Genomic DNA, 26394 nt, shown 5'->3' on the forward strand with positions numbered 1-26394 from the left:
TCATTGCCTTTACGAATTATTGAAGAAAAGACAGTTTCCCACCTTTCTTACGTTTGAATTTTACAGACTGTGTTTTTGGCAGTTTTTTTTGGCCAGGGGGAAAAAAGCCCAAAGTCCTGTGTCCAAAAACTGAAAATCAGGTCATGTCAGACTCTATACAGTCTTAGACTCTTTGGCCAGAGTGGAAGTTTTGGAGGAACTACATTTCTACAGGTCGCAGGAGTGTGAATATTTCATATGTCGTTTGGGGTCCCAAGACGAGCGGAACGACGAGGGTACATAAGTATATCTTATAAGATGTTAACTTTATTTGTGAGGTTTATGTTATGGGACAGTAGAAAAATGAAAAAAAAATCAGAAAACAGTCGTATTCCAGCTGAATGCGCACAAAAACAGACAAAAATAGAAAAACACATTCAAACAGTGAAATCATTGCAAAATCAAACACTGAAGGTATATAACTATATCTTATAAGATTTTAACTTTATTTGTGAGGTTTATGTTATGGGACAGTAGAAAAATGAAAAAAATCTGAAAACAGCCGTATCCCTGCTGAATGCGCACAAAAACAGACAAAAATAGAAAAACACATTCAAACAGTGAAATCATTGCAAAATCAAACACTGAAGGTATATAACTATATCTTATAAGATGTTAACTTTATTTGTGAGGTTTATGTTATGGGACAGTAGAAAAATGACAAAAAATCAGAAAACAGTCGTATCCCTGCTGAATGCACACAAAAACAGAGACAAATAGAAAAACACATCCAAACAGTGAAATCATTGCAAAATCAAACACTGAAGGTATATAACTATATCTTATGAGATGTTAACTTTATTTGTGAGGTTGATGTTATGGGACAGTAGAAAAATGACAAAAAATCAGAAAACAGTCGTATCCCTGCTGAATGCACACAAAAACAGACAAAAATAGAAAAACACATTCAAACAGTGAAATCATTGCAAAATCAAACACTGAAGGTATATAACTATATCTTATGAGATGTTAACTTTATTTGTGAGGTTGATGTTATGGGACAATAAAAAAATGAAAAAAATTAGAAAACAGCCGTATCCCTGCTGAATGCACACAAAAACAGAGACAAATAGAAAAACACATCCAAACAGTGAAATCATTGCAAAATCAAACACTGAAGGTATATAACTATATCTTATAAGATGTTAACTTTATTTGTGTGGTTTATGTTATGGGACAGTAGAAAAATGACAAAAAATCAGAAAACAGTCGTATTCCAGCTGAATGCGCACAAAAACAGACAAAAATAGAAAAACACATTCAAACAGTGAAATCATTGCAAAATCAAACACTGAGGGTACATCAATATACCTTATAAGATGTTAACTTCATATTATAGGACAGTAGAAAAAAGATTAAAATACCCTCGATCAGCCTTAGTCCCTGATACACATACGGAAAAATCAGACTCCTAGCTTAATGCCTTTAGGAATTATTACAAAAAACACACCCTTTGACCTTTCCAAAGGTTGCACGGGTCTGAAACTCGGCACCCTAGATCAGCCTTAGTCCCTGATGCACATAAGGAAAAATCAGACTCCTGGCTTAATGCCTTTAGGAATTATTACAAAAAACACACCTAAATGGCTGACCTTTGACCTTTCCGAAAGTTACACAGGTCTGAAACTCGGCACCCTAGATAAGCCTTTGTCCCTGATACACATACGGAAAAATCAGACTCCTGGCTCAATGCCTTTAGGAATTATTACAAAAAACACACCCGAACGGCTGACCATTGACCTTTCCGAAGGTTGCACAGGTCTGAAACTCGGCACCCTGGATCAGCCTTCGTCCCTGATACACATACGGAAAAATCAGACTCCTGGCTCAATGCCTTTAGGAATTATTACAAAAAACACACCCGAACGGCTGACCTTTGACCTTTCCAAAGGTTGCACGGGTCTGAAACTCGGCACCCTGGATTAGCCTTAGTCTCTGATACACATACGGAAAAGTCAGACTCCTGACTCAATGCCTTTAGGAATTATTACAAAAAACACACCAGAGCGGCTGACCTTTGACCTTTCCAAAGGTTGCACGGGTCTGAAACTCGGCACCCTGGATCAGCCAGGAGTCCCTGATACACATACGGAGAAATCAGCATCCGGGCTCATTGCCTTTACGAATTATTGAAGAAAAGACAGTTTCCCACCTTTCTTACGTTTGAATTTTACAGACTGTGTTTTTGGCAGTTTTTTTTGGCCAGGGGGAAAAAAGCCCAAAGTCCTGTGTCCAAAAACTGAAAATCAGGTCATGTCAGACTCTATACAGTCTTAGACTCTTTGGCCAGAGTGGAAGTTTTGGAGGAACTACATTTCTACAGGTCGCAGGAGTGTGAATATTTCATATGTCGTTTGGGGTCCCAAGACGAGCGGAACGACGAGGGTACATAAGTATATCTTATAAGATGGTAACTTTATTTGTGAGGTTTATGTTATGGGACAGTAGAAAAATGAAAAAAAAATCAGAAAACAGTCGTATTCCAGCTGAATGCGCACAAAAACAGACAAAAATAGAAAAACACATTCAAACAGTGAAATCATTGCAAAATCAAACACTGAAGGTATATAACTATATCTTATGAGATTTTAACTTTATTTGTGAGGTTGATGTTATGGGACAGTAGAAAAATGACAAAAAATCAGAAAACAGTCGTATCCCTGCTGAATGCACACAAAAACAGACAAAAATAGAAAAACACATTCAAACAGTGAAATCATTGCAAAATCAAACACTGAAGGTATATAACTATATCTTATGAGATGTTAACTTTATTTGTGAGGTTGATGTTATGGGACAATAAAAAAATGAAAAAAATTAGAAAACAGCCATATCCCTGCTGAATGCACACAAAAACAGAGACAAATAGAAAAACACATCCAAACAGTGAAATCATTGCAAAATCAAACACTGAAGGTATATAACTATATCTTATAAGATGTTAACTTTATTTGTGAGGTTTATGTTATGGGACAGTAGAAAAATGACAAAAAATCAGAAAACAGTCGTATTCCAGCTGAATGAGCACAAAAACAGACAAAAATAGAAAAACACATCCAAACAGTGAAATCATTATAAATTCAAACACTGAGGGTACATCAATATACCTTATAAGATGTTAACTTCATATTATAGGACAGTAGAAAAAAGATTAAAATACCCTCGATCAGCCTTAGTCCCTGATACACATACGGAAAAATCAGACTCCTGGCTTAATGCCTTTAGGAATTATTACAAAAAACACACCCTTTGACCTTTAAAAAGGTTGCACGGGTCTGAAACTCGGCACCCTAGATCAGCCTTAGTCCCTGATGCACATAAGGAAAAATCAGACTCCTGGCTTAATGCCTTTAGGAATTATTACAAAAAACACACCTAAACGGCTGACCTTTGACCTTTCCGAAAGTTACACAGGTCTGAAACTCGGCACCCTAGATAAGCCTTTGTCCCTGATACACATACGGAAAAATCAGACTCCTGGCTCAATGCCTTTAGGAATTATTACAAAAAACACACCCGAACGGCTGACCGTTGACCTTTCCGAAGGTTGCACAGGTCTGAAACTCGGCACCCTGGATCAGCCTTAGTCCCTGATACACATACGGAAAAATCAGACTCCTGGCTCAATGCCTTTAGGAATTATTACAAAAAACACACCCGAACGGCTGACCTTTGACCTTTCCAAAGGTTGCACGGGTCTGAAACTCGGCACCCTGGATTAGCCTTAGTCTCTGATACACATACGGAAAAATCAGACTCCTGGCTTAATGCCTTTAGGAATTATTACAAAAAACACACCCGAACGGCTGACCATTGACCTTTTCCGAAAGTTGCACAGGTCTGAAACTTGGCAACCGGGATAAGCTTTAGTCCCTGATACACATACGGAAAAGTCAGACTCCTGACTCAATGCCTTTAGGAATTATTACAAAAAACACACCAGAGCGGCTGACCTTTGACCTTTCCAAAGGTTGCACGGGTCTGAAACTCGGCACCCTGGATTAGCCTTAGTCTCTGATACACATACGGAAAAATCAGACTCCTGGCTTAATGCCTTTAGGAATTATTACAAAAAACACACCCGAACGGCTGACCATTGACCTTTTCCGAAAGTTGCACAGGTCTGAAACTTGGCAACCGGGATAAGCTTTAGTCCCTGATACACATACGGAAAAGTCAGACTCCTGACTCAATGCCTTTAGGAATTATTACAAAAAACACACCAGAGCGGCTGACCTTTGACCTTTCCAAAGGTTGCACGGGTCTGAAACTCGGCACCCTGGATCAGCCAGGAGTCCCTGATACACATACGGAGAAATCAGCATCCGGGCTCATTGCCTTTACGAATTATTGAAGAAAAGACAGTTTCCCACCTTTCTTACGTTTGAATTTTACAGACTGTGTTTTTGGCAGTTTTTTTTGGCCAGGGGGAAAAAAGCCCAAAGTCCTGTGTCCAAAAACTGAAAATCAGGTCATGTCAGACTCTATACAGTCTTAGACTCTTTGGCCAGAGTGGAAGTTTTGGAGGAACTACATTTCTACAGGTCGCAGGAGTGTGAATATTTCATATGTCGTTTGGGGTCCCAAGACGAGCGGAACGACGAGGGTACATAAGTATATCTTATAAGATGTTAACTATATTTGTGAGGTTTATGTTATGGGACAGTAGAAAAATGAAAAAAAAATCAGAAAACAGTCGTATTCCAGCTGAATGCGCACAAAAACAGACAAAAATAGAAAAACACATTCAAACAGTGAAATCATTGCAAAATCAAACACTGAAGGTATATAACTATATCTTATAAGATTTTAACTTTATTTGTGAGGTTTATGTTATGGGACAGTAGAAAAATGAAAAAAATCCGAAAACAGCCGTATCCCTGCTGAATGCGCACAAAAACAGACAAAAATAGAAAAACACATTCAAACAGTGAAATCATTGCAAAATCAAACACTGAAGGTATATAACTATATCTTATAAGATGTTAACTTTATTTGTGAGGTTTATGTTATGGGACAATAAAAAAATGAAAAAAATCAGAAAACAGCCGTATCCCTGCTGAATGCACACAAAAACAGAGACAAATAGAAAAACACATCCAAACAGTGAAATCATTGCAAAATCAAACACTGAAGGTATATAACTTTATCTTATAAGATGTTAACTTTATTTGTGAGGTTTATGTTATGGGACAGTAGAAAAATGACAAAAAATCAGAAAACAGTCGTATCCCTGCTGAATGCACACAAAAACAGAGACAAATAGAAAAACACATCCAAACAGTGAAATCATTGCAAAATCAAACACTGAAGGTATATAACTATATCTTATGAGATGTTAACTTTATTTGTGAGGTTGATGTTATGGGACGGTAGAAAAATGACAAAAAATCAGAAAACAGTCGTATCCCTGCTGAATGCACACAAAAACAGACAAAAATAGAAAAACACATCCAAACAGTGAAATCATTGCAAAATCAAACACTGAAGGTATATAACTATATCTTATGAGATGTTAACTTTATTTGTGAGGTTGATGTTATGGGACAATAAAAAAATGAAAAAAATTAGAAAACAGCCGTATCCCTGCTGAATGCACACAAAAACAGAGACAAATAGAAAAACACATCCAAACAGTGAAATCATTGCAAAATCAAACACTGAAGGTATATAACTATATCTTATAAGATGTTAACTTTATTTGTGTGGTTTATGTTATGGGACAGTAGAAAAATGACAAAAAATCAGAAAACAGTCGTATTCCAGCTGAATGCGCACAAAAACAGACAAAAATAGAAAAACACATCCAAACAATGAAATCATTATAAATTCAAACACTGAGGGTACATCAATATACCTTATAAGATGTTAACTTCATATTATAGGACAGTAGAAAAAAGATTAAAATACCCTCGATCAGCCTTAGTCCCTGATACACATACGGAAAAATCAGACTCCTGGCTTAATGCCTTTAGGAATTATTACAAAAAACACACCCTTTGACCTTTCCAAAGGTTGCACGGGTCTGAAACTCGGCACTGTTACGACCAGGCCTAGGGGAAAACCTGATCACAACATTCATAATGAGACTCCCTCTTCTCAATTCCCAATAAACCACCAGCAACAAGTCAAACAAACCATTTTACAGGTTTATTAAAATCAAGCACAACACGTCTACTGGCAGTCTGGGTGTGAGTGGTTTGAGGAAGTCTCCTGCAGCTGGGATGTTCAGGCCTCTTAATCAGATTCCTTCCGGGCAGGACCAATCAGCTCCCAGGCTCCACCTAGACTCACTCACACAGGTCAATCACTCAAAACATGCACTCACATGCAGACACATACACATACACAGGGAAAAAGCAGTCACGACCCTGGGGTCGTAACAGGCACCCTAGATTAGCCTTAGTCCCTGATGCACATAAGGAAAAATCAGACTCCTGGCTTAATGCCTTTAGGAATTATTACAAAAAACACACCTAAACGGCTGACCTTTGACCTTTCCGAAAGTTACACAGGTCTGAAACTCGGCACCCTAGATTAGCCTTAGTCCCTGATACACATACGGAAAAATCAGACTCCTGGCTTAATGCCTTTAGGAATTATTACAAAAAACACACCCGAACGGCTGACCATTGACCTTTCCAAAGGTTGCACAGGTCTGAAACTCGGCACCCTGGATCAGCCTTAGTCCCTGATACACATACGGAAAAATCAGACTCCTGGCTCAATGCCTTTAGGAATTATTACAAAAAACACACCCGAACGGCTGACCTTTGACCTTTCCAAAGGTTGCACGGGTCTGAAACTCGGCACCCTGGATTAGCCTTAGTCCCTGATACACATACGGAAAAATCAGACTCCTGGCTTAATGCCTTTAGGAATTATTACAAAAAACACACCCGAACGGCTGACCATTGACCTTTTCCGAAAGTTGCACAGGTCTGAAACTTGGCAACCGGGATAAGCTTTAGTCCCTGATACACATACGGAAAAGTCAGACTCCTGACTCAATGCCTTTAGGAATTATTACAAAAAACACACCAGAGCGGCTGACCTTTGACCTTTCCAAAGGTTGCACGGGTCTGAAACTCGGCACCCTGGATCAGCCAGGAGTCCCTGATACACATACGGAGAAATCAGCATCCGGGCTCATTGCCTTTACGAATTATTGAAGAAAAGACAGTTTCCCACCTTTCTTACGTTTGAATTTTACAGACTGTGTTTTTGGCAGTTTTTTTTGGCCAGGGGGAAAAAAGCCCAAAGTCCTGTGTCCAAAAACTGAAAATCAGGTCATGTCAGACTCTATACAGTCTTAGACTCTTTGGCCAGAGTGGAAGTTTTGGAGGAACTACATTTCTACAGGTCGCAGGAGTGTGAATATTTCATATGTCGTTTGGGGTCCCAAGACGAGCGGAACGACGAGGGTACATAAGTATATCTTATAAGATGTTAACTTTATTTGTGAGGTTTATGTTATGGGACAGTAGAAAAATGAAAAAAAAATCAGAAAACAGTCGTATTCCAGCTGAATGCGCACAAAAACAGACAAAAATAGAAAAACACATTCAAACAGTGAAATCATTGCAAAATCAAACACTGAAGGTATATAACTATATCTTATAAGATTTTAACTTTATTTGTGAGGTTTATGTTATGGGACAGTAGAAAAATGAAAAAAATCCGAAAACAGCCGTATCCCTGCTGAATGCGCACAAAAACAGACAAAAATAGAAAAACACATTCAAACAGTGAAATCATTGCAAAATCAAACACTGAAGGTATATAACTATATCTTATAAGATGTTAACTTTATTTGTGAGGTTTATGTTATGGGACAGTAGAAAAATGACAAAAAATCAGAAAACAGTCGTATCCCTGCTGAATGCACACAAAAACAGAGACAAATAGAAAAACACATCCAAACAGTGAAATCATTGCAAAATCAAACACTGAAGGTATATAACTATATCTTATGAGATGTTAACTTTATTTGTGAGGTTGATGTTATGGGACAGTAGAAAAATGACAAAAAATCAGAAAACAGTCGTATCCCTGCTGAATGCACACAAAAACAGACAAAAATAGAAAAACACATTCAAACAGTGAAATCATTGCAAAATCAAACACTGAAGGTATATAACTATATCTTATGAGATGTTAACTTTATTTGTGAGGTTGATGTTATGGGACAATAAAAAAATGAAAAAAATTAGAAAACAGCCGTATCCCTGCTGAATGCACACAAAAACAGAGACAAATAGAAAAACACATCCAAACAGTGAAATCATTGCAAAATCAAACACTGAAGGTATATAACTATATCTTATAAGATGTTAACTTTATTTGTGTGGTTTATGTTATGGGACAGTAGAAAAATGACAAAAAATCAGAAAACAGTCGTATTCCAGCTGAATGCGCACAAAAACAGACAAAAATAGAAAAACACATTCAAACAGTGAAATCATTGCAAAATCAAACACTGAGGGTACATCAATATACCTTATAAGATGTTAACTTCATATTATAGGACAGTAGAAAAAAGATTAAAATACCCTCGATCAGCCTTAGTCCCTGATACACATACGGAAAAATCAGACTCCTAGCTTAATGCCTTTAGGAATTATTACAAAAAACACACCCTTTGACCTTTCCAAAGGTTGCACGGGTCTGAAACTCGGCACCCTAGATCAGCCTTAGTCCCTGATGCACATAAGGAAAAATCAGACTCCTGGCTTAATGCCTTTAGGAATTATTACAAAAAACACACCTAAACGGCTGACCTTTGACCTTTCCGAAAGTTACACAGGTCTGAAACTCGGCACCCTAGATAAGCCTTTGTCCCTGATACACATACGGAAAAATCAGACTCCTGGCTCAATGCCTTTAGGAATTATTACAAAAAACACACCCGAACGGCTGACCATTGACCTTTCCGAAGGTTGCACAGGTCTGAAACTCGGCACCCTGGATCAGCCTTCGTCCCTGATACACATACGGAAAAATCAGACTCCTGGCTCAATGCCTTTAGGAATTATTACAAAAAACACACCCGAACGGCTGACCTTTGACCTTTCCAAAGGTTGCACGGGTCTGAAACTCGGCACCCTGGATTAGCCTTAGTCTCTGATACACATACGGAAAAGTCAGACTCCTGACTCAATGCCTTTAGGAATTATTACAAAAAACACACCAGAGCGGCTGACCTTTGACCTTTCCAAAGGTTGCACGGGTCTGAAACTCGGCACCCTGGATCAGCCAGGAGTCCCTGATACACATACGGAGAAATCAGCATCCGGGCTCATTGCCTTTACGAATTATTGAAGAAAAGACAGTTTCCCACCTTTCTTACGTTTGAATTTTACAGACTGTGTTTTTGGCAGTTTTTTTTGGCCAGGGGGAAAAAAGCCCAAAGTCCTGTGTCCAAAAACTGAAAATCAGGTCATGTCAGACTCTATACAGTCTTAGACTCTTTGGCCAGAGTGGAAGTTTTGGAGGAACTACATTTCTACAGGTCGCAGGAGTGTGAATATTTCATATGTCGTTTGGGGTCCCAAGACGAGCGGAACGACGAGGGTACATAAGTATATCTTATAAGATGTTAACTTTATTTGTGAGGTTTATGTTATGGGACAGTAGAAAAATGAAAAAAAAATCAGAAAACAGTCGTATTCCAGCTGAATGCGCACAAAAACAGACAAAAATAGAAAAACACATTCAAACAGTGAAATCATTGCAAAATCAAACACTGAAGGTATATAACTATATCTTATGAGATTTTAACTTTATTTGTGAGGTTGATGTTATGGGACAGTAGAAAAATGACAAAAAATCAGAAAACAGTCGTATCCCTGCTGAATGCACACAAAAACAGACAAAAATAGAAAAACACATTCAAACAGTGAAATCATTGCAAAATCAAACACTGAAGGTATATAACTATATCTTATGAGATGTTAACTTTATTTGTGAGGTTGATGTTATGGGACAATAAAAAAATGAAAAAAATTAGAAAACAGCCATATCCCTGCTGAATGCACACAAAAACAGAGACAAATAGAAAAACACATCCAAACAGTGAAATCATTGCAAAATCAAACACTGAAGGTATATAACTATATCTTATAAGATGTTAACTTTATTTGTGAGGTTTATGTTATGGGACAGTAGAAAAATGACAAAAAATCAGAAAACAGTCGTATTCCAGCTGAATGAGCACAAAAACAGACAAAAATAGAAAAACACATCCAAACAGTGAAATCATTATAAATTCAAACACTGAGGGTACATCAATATACCTTATAAGATGTTAACTTCATATTATAGGACAGTAGAAAAAAGATTAAAATACCCTCGATCAGCCTTAGTCCCTGATACACATACGGAAAAATCAGACTCCTGGCTTAATGCCTTTAGGAATTATTACAAAAAACACACCCTTTGACCTTTAAAAAGGTTGCACGGGTCTGAAACTCGGCACCCTAGATCAGCCTTAGTCCCTGATGCACATAAGGAAAAATCAGACTCCTGGCTTAATGCCTTTAGGAATTATTACAAAAAACACACCTAAACGGCTGACCTTTGACCTTTCCGAAAGTTACACAGGTCTGAAACTCGGCACCCTAGATAAGCCTTTGTCCCTGATACACATACGGAAAAATCAGACTCCTGGCTCAATGCCTTTAGGAATTATTACAAAAAACACACCCGAACGGCTGACCGTTGACCTTTCCGAAGGTTGGACAGGTCTGAAACTCGGCACCCTGGATCAGCCTTAGTCCCTGATACACATACGGAAAAATCAGACTCCTGGCTCAATGCCTTTAGGAATTATTACAAAAAACACACCCGAACGGCTGACCTTTGACCTTTCCAAAGGTTGCACGGGTCTGAAACTCGACACCCTGGATTAGCCTTAGTCTCTGATACACATACGGAAAAATCAGACTCCTGGCTTAATGCCTTTAGGAATTATTACAAAAAACACACCCGAACGGCTGACCATTGACCTTTTCCGAAAGTTGCACAGGTCTGAAACTTGGCAACCGGGATAAGCTTTAGTCCCTGATACACATACGGAAAAGTCAGACTCCTGACTCAATGCCTTTAGGAATTATTACAAAAAACACACCAGAGCGGCTGACCTTTGACCTTTCCAAAGGTTGCACGGGTCTGAAACTCGGCACCCTTGATTAGCCTTAGTCTCTGATACACATACGGAAAAATCAGACTCCTGGCTTAATGCCTTTAGGAATTATTACAAAAAACACACCCGAACGGCTGACCATTGACCTTTTCCGAAAGTTGCACAGGTCTGAAACTTGGCAACCGGGATAAGCTTTAGTCCCTGATACACATACGGAAAAGTCAGACTCCTGACTCAATGCCTTTAGGAATTATTACAAAAAACACACCAGAGCGGCTGACCTTTGACCTTTCCAAAGGTTGCACGGGTCTGAAACTCGGCACCCTGGATCAGCCAGGAGTCCCTGATACACATACGGAGAAATCAGCATCCGGGCTCATTGCCTTTACGAATTATTGAAGAAAAGACAGTTTCCCACCTTTCTTACGTTTGAATTTTACAGACTGTGTTTTTGGCAGTTTTTTTTGGCCAGGGGGAAAAAAGCCCAAAGTCCTGTGTCCAAAAACTGAAAATCAGGTCATGTCAGACTCTATACAGTCTTAGACTCTTTGGCCAGAGTGGAAGTTTTGGAGGAACTACATTTCTACAGGTCGCAGGAGTGTGAATATTTCATATGTCGTTTGGGGTCCCAAGACGAGCGGAACGACGAGGGTACATAAGTATATCTTATAAGATGTTAACTATATTTGTGAGGTTTATGTTATGGGACAGTAGAAAAATGAAAAAAAAATCAGAAAACAGTCGTATTCCAGCTGAATGCGCACAAAAACAGACAAAAATAGAAAAACACATTCAAACAGTGAAATCATTGCAAAATCAAACACTGAAGGTATATAACTATATCTTATAAGATTTTAACTTTATTTGTGAGGTTTATGTTATGGGACAGTAGAAAAATGAAAAAAATCCGAAAACAGCCGTATCCCTGCTGAATGCGCACAAAAACAGACAAAAATAGAAAAACACATTCAAACAGTGAAATCATTGCAAAATCAAACACTGAAGGTATATAACTATATCTTATAAGATGTTAACTTTATTTGTGAGGTTTATGTTATGGGACAATAAAAAAATGAAAAAAATCAGAAAACAGCCGTATCCCTGCTGAATGCACACAAAAACAGAGACAAATAGAAAAACACATCCAAACAGTGAAATCATTGCAAAATCAAACACTGAAGGTATATAACTTTATCTTATAAGATGTTAACTTTATTTGTGAGGTTTATGTTATGGGACAGTAGAAAAATGACAAAAAATCAGAAAACAGTCGTATCCCTGCTGAATGCACACAAAAACAGAGACAAATAGAAAAACACATCCAAACAGTGAAATCATTGCAAAATCAAACACTGAAGGTATATAACTATATCTTATGAGATGTTAACTTTATTTGTGAGGTTGATGTTATGGGACGGTAGAAAAATGACAAAAAATCAGAAAACAGTCGTATCCCTGCTGAATGCACACAAAAACAGACAAAAATAGAAAAACACATCCAAACAGTGAAATCATTGCAAAATCAAACACTGAAGGTATATAACTATATCTTATGAGATGTTAACTTTATTTGTGAGGTTGATGTTATGGGACAATAAAAAAATGAAAAAAATTAGAAAACAGCCGTATCCCTGCTGAATGCACACAAAAACAGAGACAAATAGAAAAACACATCCAAACAGTGAAATCATTGCAAAATCAAACACTGAAGGTATATAACTATATCTTATAAGATGTTAACTTTATTTGTGTGGTTTATGTTATGGGACAGTAGAAAAATGACAAAAAATCAGAAAACAGTCGTATTCCAGCTGAATGCGCACAAAAACAGACAAAAATAGAAAAACACATCCAAACAATGAAATCATTATAAATTCAAACACTGAGGGTACATCAATATACCTTATAAGATGTTAACTTCATATTATAGGACAGTAGAAAAAAGATTAAAATACCCTCGATCAGCCTTAGTCCCTGATACACATACGGAAAAATCAGACTCCTGGCTTAATGCCTTTAGGAATTATTACAAAAAACACACCCTTTGACCTTTCCAAAGGTTGCACGGGTCTGAAACTCGGCACCCTAGATTAGCCTTAGTCCCTGATGCACATAAGGAAAAATCAGACTCCTGGCTTAATGCCTTTAGGAATTATTACAAAAAACACACCTAAACGGCTGACCTCTGACCTTTCCGAAAGTTACACAGGTCTGAAACTCGGCACCCTAGATTAGCCTTAGTCCCTGATACACATACGGAAAAATCAGACTCCTGGCTCAATGCTTTTAGGAATTATTACAAAAAACACACCCGAACGGCTGACCATTGACCTTTCCAAAGGTTGCACAGGTCTGAAACTCGGCACCCTGGATCAGCCTTAGTCCCTGATACACATACGGAAAAATCAGACTCCTGGCTCAATGCCTTTAGGAATTATTACAAAAAACACACCCGAACGGCTGACCTTTGACCTTTCCAAAGGTTGCACGGGTCTGAAACTCGGCACCCTGGATTAGCCTTAGTCCCTGATACACATACGGAAAAATCAGACTCCTGGCTTAATGCCTTTAGGAATTATTACAAAAAACACACCCGAACGGCTGACCATTGACCTTTTCCGAAAGTTGCACAGGTCTGAAACTTGGCAACCGGGATAAGCTTTAGTCCCTGATACACATACGGAAAAGTCAGACTCCTGACTCAATGCCTTTAGGAATTATTACAAAAAACACACCAGAGCGGCTGACCTTTGACCTTTCCAAAGGTTGCACGGGTCTGAAACTCGGCACCCTGGATCAGCCAGGAGTCCCTGATACACATACGGAGAAATCAGCATCCGGGCTCATTGCCTTTACGAATTATTGAAGAAAAGACAGTTTCCCACCTTTCTTACGTTTGAATTTTACAGACTGTGTTTTTGGCAGTTTTTTTTGGCCAGGGGGAAAAAAGCCCAAAGTCCTGTGTCCAAAAACTGAAAATCAGGTCATGTCAGACTCTATACAGTCTTAGACTCTTTGGCCAGAGTGGAAGTTTTGGAGGAACTACATTTCTACAGGTCGCAGGAGTGTGAATATTTCATATGTCGTTTGGGGTCCCAAGACGAGCGGAACGACGAGGGTACATAAGTATATCTTATAAGATGTTAACTTTATTTGTGAGGTTTATGTTATGGGACAGTAGAAAAATGAAAAAAAAATCAGAAAACAGTCGTATTCCAGCTGAATGCGCACAAAAACAGACAAAAATAGAAAAACACATTCAAACAGTGAAATCATTGCAAAATCAAACACTGAAGGTATATAACTATATCTTATAAGATTTTAACTTTATTTGTGAGGTTTATGTTATGGGACAGTAGAAAAATGAAAAAAATCCGAAAACAGCCGTATCCCTGCTGAATGCGCACAAAAACAGACAAAAATAGAAAAACACATTCAAACAGTGAAATCATTGCAAAATCAAACACTGAAGGTATATAACTATATCTTATAAGATGTTAACTTTATTTGTGAGGTTTATGTTATGGGACAATAAAAAAATGAAAAAAATCAGAAAACAGCCGTATCCCTGCTGAATGCACACAAAAACAGAGACAAATAGAAAAACACATCCAAACAGTGAAATCATTGCAAAATCAAACACTGAAGGTATATAACTATATCTTATAAGATGTTAACTTTATTTGTGAGGTTTATGTTATGGGAAAGTAGAAAAATGACAAAAAATCAGAAAACAGTCGTATCCCTGCTGAATGCACACAAAAACAGAGACAAATAGAAAAACACATCCAAACAGTGAAATCATTGCAAAATCAAACACTGAAGGTATATAACTATATCTTATGAGATGTTAACTTTATTTGTGAGGTTGATGTTATGGGACAGTAGAAAAATGACAAAAAATCAGAAAACAGTCGTATCCCTGCTGAATGCACACAAAAACAGACAAAAATAGAAAAACACATTCAAACAGTGAAATCATTGCAAAATCAAACACTGAAGGTATATAACTATATCTTATGAGATGTTAACTTTATTTGTGAGGTTGATGTTATGGGACAATAAAAAAATGAAAAAAATTAGAAAACAGCCGTATCCTTGCTGAATGCACACAAAAACAGAGACAAATAGAAAAACACATCCAAACAGTGAAATCATTGCAAAATCAAACACTGAAGGTATATAACTATATCTTATAAGATGTTAACTTTATTTGTGTGGTTTATGTTATGGGACAGTAGAAAAATGACAAAAAATCAGAAAACAGTCGTATTCCAGCTGAATGCGCACAAAAACAGACAAAAATAGAAAAACACATCCAAACAGTGAAATCATTATAAATTCAAACACTGAGGGTACATCAATATACCTTATAAGATGTTAACTACATATTATAGGACAGTAGAAAAAAGATTAAAATACCCTCGATCAGCCTTAGTCCCTGATACACATACGGAAAAATCAGACTCCTGGCTTAATGCCTTTAGGAATTATTACAAAAAACACACCCTTTGACCTTTCCAAAGGTTGCACGGGTCTGAAACTCGGCACCCTAGATTAGCCTTAGTCCCTGATGCACATAAGGAAAAATCAGACTCCTGGCTTAATGCCTTTAGGAATTATTACAAAAAACACACCTAAACGGCTGACCTCTGACCTTTCCGAAAGTTACACAGGTCTGAAACTCGGCACCCTAGATTAGCCTTAGTCCCTGATACACATACGGAAAAATCAGACTCCTGGCTCAATGCCTTTAGGAATTATTACAAAAAACACACCCGAACGGCTGACCATTGACCTTTCCAAAGGTTGCACAGGTCTGAAACTCGGCACCCTGGATCAGCCTTAGTCCCTGATACACATACGGAAAAATCAGACTCCTGGCTCAATGCCTTTAGGAATTATTACAAAAAACACACCCGAACGGCTGACCTTTGACCTTTCCAAAGGTTGCACGGGTCTGAAACTCGGCACCCTGGATTAGCCTTAGTCCCTGATACACATACGGAAAAATCAGACTCCTGGCTTAATGCCTTTAGGAATTATTATAAAAAACACACCCGAACGGCTGACCATTGACCTTTTCCGAAAGTTGCACAGGTCTGAAACTTGGCAACCGGGATAAGCTTTAGTCCCTGATACACATACGGAAAAGTCAGACTCCTGAATCAATGCCTTTAGGAATTATTACAAAAAACACACCAGAGCGGCTGACCTTTGACCTTTCCAAAGGTTGCACGGGTCTGAAACTCGGCACCCTGGATCAGCCAGGAGTCCCTGATACACATACGGAGAAATCAGCATCCGGGCTCATTGCCTTTACGAATTATTGAAGAAAAGACAGTTTCCCACCTTTCTTACGTTTGAATTTTACAGACTGTGTTTTTGGCAGTTTTTTTTGGCCAGGGGGAAAAAAGCCCAAAGTCCTGTGTCCAAAAACTGAAAATCAGGTCATGTCAGACTCTATACAGTCTTAGACTCTTTGGCCAGAGTGGAAGTTTTGGAGGAACTACATTTCTACAGGTCGCAGGAGTGTGAATATTTCATATGACGTTTGGGGTCCCAAGACGAGCGGAACGACGAGGGTACATAAGTATATCTTATAAGATGTTAACTTTATTTGTGAGGTTTATGTTATGGGACAGTAGAAAAATGAAAAAAAAATCAGAAAACAGTCGTATTCCAGCTGAATGCGCACAAAAACAGACAAAAATAGAAAAACACATTCAAACAGTGAAATCATTGCAAAATCAAACACTGAAGGTATATAACTATATCTTATAAGATTTTAACTTTATTTGTGAGGTTTATGTTATGGGACAGTAGAAAAATGAAAAAAATCCGAAAACAGCCGTATCCCTGCTGAATGCGCACAAAAACAGAGACAAATAGAAAAACACATCCAAACAGTGAAATCATTGCAAAATCAAACACTGAAGGTATATAACTATATCTTATAAGATGTTAACTTTATTTGTGAGGTTTATGTTATGGGACAGTAGAAAAATGACAAAAAATCAGAAAACAGTCGTATCCCTGCTGAATGCACACAAAAACAGAGACAAATAGAAAAACACATCCAAACAGTGAAATCATTGCAAAATCAAACACTGAAGGTATGTAACTATATCTTATGAGATGTTAACTTTATTTGTGAGGTTGATGTTATGGGACAATAAAAAAATGAAAAAAATCAGAAAACAGCCGTATCCCTGCTGAATGCGCACAAAAACAGACAAAAATAGAAAAACACATCCAAACAGTGAAATCATTATAAATTCAAACACTGAGGGTACATCAATATACCTTATAAGATGTTAACTTCATATTATAGGACAGTAGAAAAAAGATTAAAATACCCTCGATCAGCCTTAGTCCCTGATACACATACGGAAAAATCAGACTCCTGGCTTAATGCCTTTAGGAATTATTACAGAAAACACACCCTTTGACCTTTCCAAAGGTTGCACGGGTCTGAAACTCGGCACCCTAGATCAGCCTTAGTCCCTGATACACATAAGGAAAAATCAGACTCCTGGCTTAATGCCTTTAGGAATTATTACAAAAAACACACCTAAACATTGTGTGATTGCGCTGTAGGAGACGGCAGCATTTCCAGTCGCTTTGGAGCACTTTCTTCTTTTCTACACTTTTACCTCTTTTTTACTCTTTTAAACTTCTTTGTGAAGGATTTAACATGTATCCCATGGATACACTAAACTTTAAAACACACACAGGAGCCAGCTCTCTCACTTATTCTCGAGAGAAGTTACTGGCTCTCAGGAGGACAACAGACGGACAGAGGCACAACATCCCAGCGGAGCTGCGGAGGAGCTACCGGGGCTATAAGGCTGGGGCCAAGCTAAAGGCTAGGCTAGCGGAGAACCGGAGGCGCTTCAAACCATCGCTTCCCTCCGTGATTATGGGGAACGTCAATTCGCTGCCGAATAAGATGGACGAGCTGGCCGCTTTGGAGAACCAGCAGATCTACCGGGAGTGCAGCTTGTTCATCCTGACGGAGACATGGCTAACCGACAGCATACCGGATGCTAACGTGGACCTGCGGGGATTTACTGCGATGAAAGCCGACAGGAACGCGGAGGCATGGGGCAAATGCAGAGGTGGGGGGCTCATCATTTATGTGAACAACCGTTGGTGTAACCCCGGCCATGACACCGTGAAGGCGGCTTTGTGTGACCCGAATCTGGAGCTGCTTGCCGTTAGCCTGCGGCCTTACTATCTGCCGAGGGAGTTCAGTCACGTGATCGCCCTGTGTGTTTACATTCCTCCGGAGGTCAAGGCGCAGGCTAAAGCAGACGCTGCTTGTGATGAGATTCTTAAAGTCACAGCACGGCTGCAGAGGCAACATCCTGAAGCCTTCATAATTATTTCTGGAGACTTCAATAATGTCACCCTGGACTCTACCCTGGCTGCTTTTAACCAGGTTGTCAACTGCCCCACCAGGAAGAATAGGATGATTGACTTACTGTATACCAACGTTAAGGAAGCATACAGAGTCACCGCCCTTCCCCCACTGGGAAAGTCAGACCACAACCTGGTGTACATACAGCCCCAATACACCCCCCTGGTCAAAAGGCAGGCTGTCACCACTCGCTCCATCAGGAGATGGACTCCTGAAGCTGAGGAGGCACTGAGAGACTGCTTTGATAACACAGACTGGGATGTGTTGCTGGGTGAGCATGTTGAGGACATTGAGGGGATGACTCACTGTCTCACAGACTATCTTAACTTCTGTGCAGACGTGGTCGCCCCCACCAATCCTAATAACAAACCATGGGTAACACAGGAAGTCAAGGTTGTCCTCAACAAGAAGAAGAAGGCCTTCAGGACTAATGACAGAGAGGAGATGAAAGCAGCACAGCGGGAGGTGAAAGTCTGCCTGAGGGAGGCAAAGGATTCCTACAGGAGGAAAGTGGAGCAGAAACTTAGGGATAACAACATGAGGGAGGTCTGGAAAGGTGTCAAAACCATCACAGGCCACAAAGCCAAATCCAGCACAGAGGGGGGAGGAGTGGAGAGGGCAAACAATCTGAATACCTTCTTCAATAGATTCAGCCACTCCACCCCACTTCCCACCTTCACTGCGGCCCTCACTGAAGCCTGCTCCCCTCCCCCTCCTGCGACCACAGCCACCCCCCAACCTGCCCCCCCACTCCCACCTCTCTCTGACACCAGCCATCCTCCCCCCCTTCCCTCCTCTCAGTCACCTCCCCTGCTTCACAGCTGATCAGGTGAGGGGAGAACTGAGGAAGCTCCGTCCCCGGAAAGCAGCAGGACCAGACCAGCTGTGTCCACGGCTCCTCAAAACCTGTGCTGCGGAACTCGGGGAGCCACTCCAACGGGTCTTCAACCTGAGCCTACAACTTGGGAGAGTGCCCACCCTCTGGAAGACATCATGCATCGTTCCAGTTCCAAAGAAGAACCGGGCCTAGCGAGCAGAATGACTTCAGACCGGTGGCACTCACTTCACATCTGATGAAGACTCGGGAGAGGCTCTTCCTCAACCTCCTCAGGCCTCAGGTACAGCACGCTGAGGACACTCTACAGTTTGCCTATCGGGCAGAGGTCAGTGTAGATGATGCCATCCTCTACCTCCTACACCGAGCCCACTCGCATCTGGACAAGGGAAGTGGCACAGTCAGGATCCTCTTTTTGGACTTTTCGAGTGCCTTCAACACCATCCAGCCCCTTGTACTAAAAGAAAAACTCACCAGAATGCGAGTGGATCCCTGCCTGGTTGCTTGGATTTCCAGCTACCTCACAGACAGACCCCAGTATGTCAGGCTGAAGGACATCACGTCTGACACGGGGACTGTGCTGTCTCCCATCCTCTTCACTCTGTACACTGCAGACTTCTGCTACAACTCTGAGACGTGTCACATCCAGAAGTTTGCAGACGACACGGCCATCATGGGGTGTATCAGAGACAATGAAGAGGAAGAGGAATATAGGAGCCTGGTGAGGAACTTTGTTGTCTGGTGCCACATTAATAACCTGCAGCTCAACACCTCAAAGACCAAGGAACTGGTCATCGACTTCAGGAGGGACAGACCCAGTTCGAGACCAGTTCTAATAGGAGCAGAGGAGGTGGAGGTCGTTCAGACCTACAAATACCTTGGGCTGTGGCTGGACAACAAGCTGGACTGGACAAGCAACTCAAGGCATCTGTACAAGAAGGCCCAGAGCAGGTTGTACTTCCTGAGGAGGCTACGATCTTTCAACATCTGCAAGAAGCTCCTGTGGATGTTCTACCAGGCTGTGGTTGCCAGTGTTCACTCCTACGCTGTGGTTTGCTGGGGCGGGAGCACAACTAAGGCAGACTTCCACAGACTGGAAAAACTGATCAGGCGGGCCGGCTCTGTGGTAGGAATGAGGCTGGACCCTCTGGTGACAGTGGCAGAGAGAAAAACTGTGGACAAACTGCTGAGCATCCTGGACAATACCAGCCACCCTCTGCACACTGTCATCAGCAGCCAGAGGAGCCACAGAAGCCTCAGCAACAGGCTGCTCCTCCCAAAGTACAGGACCAACAGGCTGGGGGACTCGTTTGTCCCCTGGGCCATCAAACTGTACAACTCCTCACTGGGGGGGAGGAGGGCAAACAAAACAAACAGTACGAACTAAACAAACCACAACAATAACATAATAACATGTGCAATAAAACCATGAAGACATGTGCAATAAAACCCTGGGCATTACGGGGTAACTGTAGGTGTGTGTGTACCTATATATATGTATGTATACCTACATACACACAACACATGTATATATATATATATGTATATGTGTGTGTATGTGTATATGTATGTATGTATGTGTATATGTATGTATGCATATATATGTATATGTGTATGTATATGTATATGTATGTATGTGTGCGTATTTATGCATGTATATATGTATGTATGTGTATATATATATATACATGTGTTGTGTGTATGTAGGTATACATACATATATATAGCATGGATCACTTTCATTTTTATATATAGCATGGGTCACTTTCATTTTTATATTTTTATTCTTATCTTATTTTATTCTATTCTCTATTTTTAACAGTGCTGTGTGTGGATGCTGGAGCTGTTAATTTCCCAGAGGGAACCTCCCAAAGGGATTAATAAAGTCGTCTGTCTGTCTGTCTGTCTGTCTAAACGGCTGACCTTTGACCTTTCCGAAGGTTACACAGGTCTGAAACTCGGCACCCTAGATTAGCCTTAGTCCCTGATACACATACGGAAAAATCAGACTCCTGGCTTAATGCCTTTAGGAATTATTACAAGAAACACACCCGAACGGCTGACCATTGACCTTTCCAAAGGTTGCACAGGTCTGAAACTCGGCACCTGGATCAGCCTTAGTCCCTGATACACATACGGAAAAATCAGACTCCTGGCTCAATGCCTTTAGGAATTATTACAAAAAACACACCCGAACGGCTGACCTTTGACCTTTCCAAAGGTTGCACGGGTCTGAAACTCGGCACCCTGGATTAGCCTTAGTCCCTGATACACATACGGAAAAATCAGACTCCTGGCTTAATGCCTTTAGGAATTATTACAAAAAACACACCCGAACGGCTGACCATTGACCTTTTCCGAAAGTTGCACAGGTCTGAAACTCGGCAACCGGGATAAGCTTTAGTCCCTGATACACATACGGAAAAATCAGACTCCTGGCTCAATGCCTTTAGGAATTATTACAAAAAACACACCCGAACGGCTGACCATTGACCTTTCCGAAGGTTGCACTGGTCAGAAACTCGGCACCCTGGATCAGCCTTAGTCCCTGATACACATACGGAAAAATCACACTCCTGGCTCAATGCCTTTAGGAATTATTACAAAAAACACACCCGAGCGGCTGACCTTTGAGCTTTCCAAAGATTGCACGGGTCTGAAACTCAGCACCTTGGATCAGCCTTAGTCCCTGATACACATACGGAAAAATTAGACTCCTGGCTCAATGCCTTTAGGAATTATTACAAAAAACACACCTAAACGGCTTACCTTTGACCTTTCCGAAGGTTACACAGGTCTGAAACTCGGCACCCTAGATTAGCCTTAGTCCCGAATACACATACGGAAAAATCGGACTCCTGGCTCAATAATGCCTTTAGGAATTATTACAAAAAACACACCTAAACGGCTGACCTTTGACCTTTCCGAAGGTTGCACTGGTCTGAAACTCGGCACCCTGGATCAGCCTTAGTCCCTGATACACATACGGAAAAATCACACTCCTGGCTCAATGCCTTTAGGAATTATTACAAAAAACACACCCGAACGGCTGACCTTTGAGCTTTCCAAAGATTGCACGGGTCTGAAACTCGGCAACCGGGATAAGCTTTAGTCCCTGATACACATACGGAAAAATCAGACTCCTGACTCAATGCCTTTAGGAATTATTACAAAAAACACACCCGAACGGCTGACCATTGACCTTTCCAAAGGTTGCACGGGTCTGAAACTCGGCACCCTGGATTAGCCTTAGTCCCTGATACACATACTCACTTATACACAGTTATAGAAAAACACATCCCAACAGTGAAATCATTGCAAAATCAAACACTGAGGGTACATAACTAAATCTTTTAAGATGTTAACTTCATTTGTGAGGTTTATGTTATGGGAAAGTAGAAAAATGAAAAAAAATCCGGAAACAGCCTTATCTCAGCTGAATGCGCACACAAACAGACACCAATAGAAAAACACATCCAAACAGTGAAATCTTTGCAAAATTAAACACTGAGGGTAAAGAAGTATATCTTATAAGATCTTAAGTTCATTTGTTAGGTTTATATTATGGGAAAGTAGAAAAATGAAAAAAATCCGAAAACAGCCTTATCTCAGCTCAATGGGGCACAAACAGACACTTATAGAAAAACACATCCCAACAGTGAAATCATTGCAAAATCAAACACTGAGGTTACAGAACTAAATATTTTAAGATGTTAACTTCATTTGTGAGGTTTATATTATGGGACAGTAGAAAAATGAAAAAAATCCGAAAACAGCCTTATCTCAGCTCAATGGGGCACAAACAGACAGTTATAGAAAAACACATCCCAACAGTGAAATCATTGCAAAATCAAACACTGAAGGTATATAACTAAATCTTTTAAGATGTGAACTTCATTTGTGAGGTTTATGTTATGGGACAGCAGAAAAATTAACAAAATCCGGAAACAGCCTTATCTCAGCTGAATGCGCACACAAACAGACACCAATAGAAAAACACATCCAAACAGTGAAATCTTTGCAAAATCAAACACTGAGGGTACAGAACTAAATCTTTTAAGATGTTAACTTCATTTGTGAGGTTTATGTTATGGGACAGTAGAAAAATGAAAAAAATCCGAAAACAGCCTTATCTCAGCTGAATGCGCACACAAACAGACACCTATAGAAAAACACATCCAAACAGTGAAATCATTGCAAAATCAAACACTGAGGGTACAGAAGTATATCTTATAAGATCTTAAGTTCATTTGTTAGGTTTATATTATGGGAAAGTAGAAAAATGAAAAAAATCCGAAAACAGCCTTATCTCAGCTCAATGGGGCACAAACAGACACTTATAGAAAAACACATCCCAACAGTGAAATCATTGCAAAATCAAACACTGAGGGTACAGAACTAAATCTTTTAAGATGTTAACTTCATTTGTGAGGTTTATGTTATGGGAAAGTAGAAAAATGAAAAAAATTCGGAAACAGCCTTATCTCAGCTGAATGCGCACACAAACAGACACCCATAGAAAAACACATCCAGACAGTGAAATCTTTGCAAAATCAAACAGTGAGTGTACAGAACTAAATCTTTTAAGATGTGAACTTCATTTGTGAGGTTTATGTTATGGGACAGTAGAAAAATGAAAAAAAATCCGAAAACAGCCTTATCTCAGCTGAATGCGCACACAAACAGACACCAATAGAAAAACACATCCCAACAGTGAAATCATTGCAAAATCAAACACTGAGGGTACAGAACTAAATCTTTTAAGATGCTTACTTCATTTGTGAGGTTTATGTTATGGGACAGCAGAAAAATTAACAAAATCCGGAAACAGCCTTATCTCAGCTGAATGCGCACACAAACAGACACCCATAGAAAAACACATCCAAACAGTGAAATATTTGCAAAATTAAACACTGAGGGTAAAGAAGTATAGCTTATAAGATCTTAAGTTCATTTGTTAGGTTTATATTATGGGAAAGTAGAAAAATGAAAAAAAATCCGAAAACAGCCTTATCTCAGCTCAATGGGGCACAAACAGACACTTATAGAAAAACACATCCCAACAGTGAAATCATTGCAAAATCAAACAGTGAGTGTACAGAACTAAATCTTTTAAGATGTGAACTTCATTTGTGAGGTTTATGTTATGGGACAGCAGAAAAATTAACAAAATCCGGAAACAGCCTTATCTCAGCTGAATGCGCACACAAACAGACACCAATAGAAAAACACATCCAAACAGTGAAATCTTTGCAAAATTAAACACTGAGGGTAAAGAAGTATATCTTATAAGATCTTAAGTTCATTTGTTAGGTTTATGTTATAGGACAGCAGAAAAATGAAAAAAATCCGGAAACAGCCTTATCTCAGCTGAATGCGCACACAAAGAGACACCAATAGAAAAACACATCCAAACAGTGAAATCATTGCAAAATCAAACACTGAGGGTACAGAACTAAATCTTTTAAGATGTTAACTTCATTTGTGAGGTTTATGTTATGGGACAGTAGAAAAATGAAAAAAATCCGAAAACAGCCTTATCTCAGCTGAATGCGCACACAAATAGACACCAATAGAAAAACACATCCAAACAGTGAAATCATTGCAAAATCAAACACTGAGGGTACAGAACTAAGTCTTTTAAGATGCTAACTTCATTTGTGAGGTTTATGTTATGGGACAGCAGAAAAATTAACAAAATCCGGAAACAGCCTTATCTCAGCTGAATGCGCACACAAACAGACACCAATAGAAAAACACATCCCAACAGTGAAATCATTGCAAAATCAAACACTGAGGGTACAGAACTAAATCTTTTAAGATGTGAACTTCATTTGTGAGGTTTATGTTATGGGACAGTAGAAAAATGAAAAAAAATCCGAAAACAGCCTTATCTCAGCTGAATGCGCACACAAACAGACACCCATAGAAAAACACATCCAGACAGTGAAATCTTTGCAAAATCAAACAGTGAGTGTACAGAACTAAATCTTTTAAGATGTGAACTTCATTTGTGAGGTTTATGTTATGGGACAGTAGAAAAATGAAAAAAAATCCGAAAACAGCCTTATCTCAGCTGAATGCGCACACAAACAGACACCAATAGAAAAACACATCCCAACAGTGAAATCATTGCAAAATTAAACACTGAGGGTAAAGAAGTATAGCTTATAAGATCTTAAGTTCATTTGTTAGGTTTATATTATGGGAAAGTAGAAAAATGAAAAAAATCCGAAAACAGCCTTATCTCAGCTCAATGGGGCACAAACAGACACTTATAGAAAAACACATCCCAACAGTGAAATCATTGCAAAATCAAACACTGAGGTTACAGAACTAAATATTTTAAGATGTTAACTTCATTTGTGAGGTTTATATTATGGGACAGTAGAAAAATGAAAAAAATCCGAAAACAGCCTTATCTCAGCTCAATGGGGCACAAACAGACAGTTATAGAAAAACACATCCCAACAGTGAAATCATTGCAAAATCAAACACTGAAGGTATATAACTAAATCTTTTAAGATGTGAACTTCATTTGTGAGGTTTATGTTATGGGACAGCAGAAAAATTAACAAAATCCGGAAACAGCCTTATCTCAGCTGAATGCGCACACAAACAGACACCAATAGAAAAACACATCCAAACAGTGAAATCTTTGCAAAATCAAACACTGAGGGTACAGAACTAAATCTTTTAAGATGTTAACTTCATTTGTGAGGTTTATGTTATGGGACAGTAGAAAAATGAAAAAAATCCGAAAACAGCCTTATCTCAGCTCAATGGGGCACAAACAGACAGTTATAGAAAAACACATCCCAACAGTGAAATCATTGCAAAATCAAACACTGAAGGTATATAACTAAATCTTTTAAGATGTGAACTTCATTTGTGAGGTTTATGTTATGGGACAGCAGAAAAATTAACAAAATCCGGAAACAGCCTTATCTCAGC

This window comes from Solea solea, chromosome 4 (genome assembly GCF_958295425.1).
Source record: "Solea solea chromosome 4, fSolSol10.1, whole genome shotgun sequence".
Lineage (NCBI taxonomy): Eukaryota > Metazoa > Chordata > Actinopteri > Pleuronectiformes > Soleidae > Solea > Solea solea.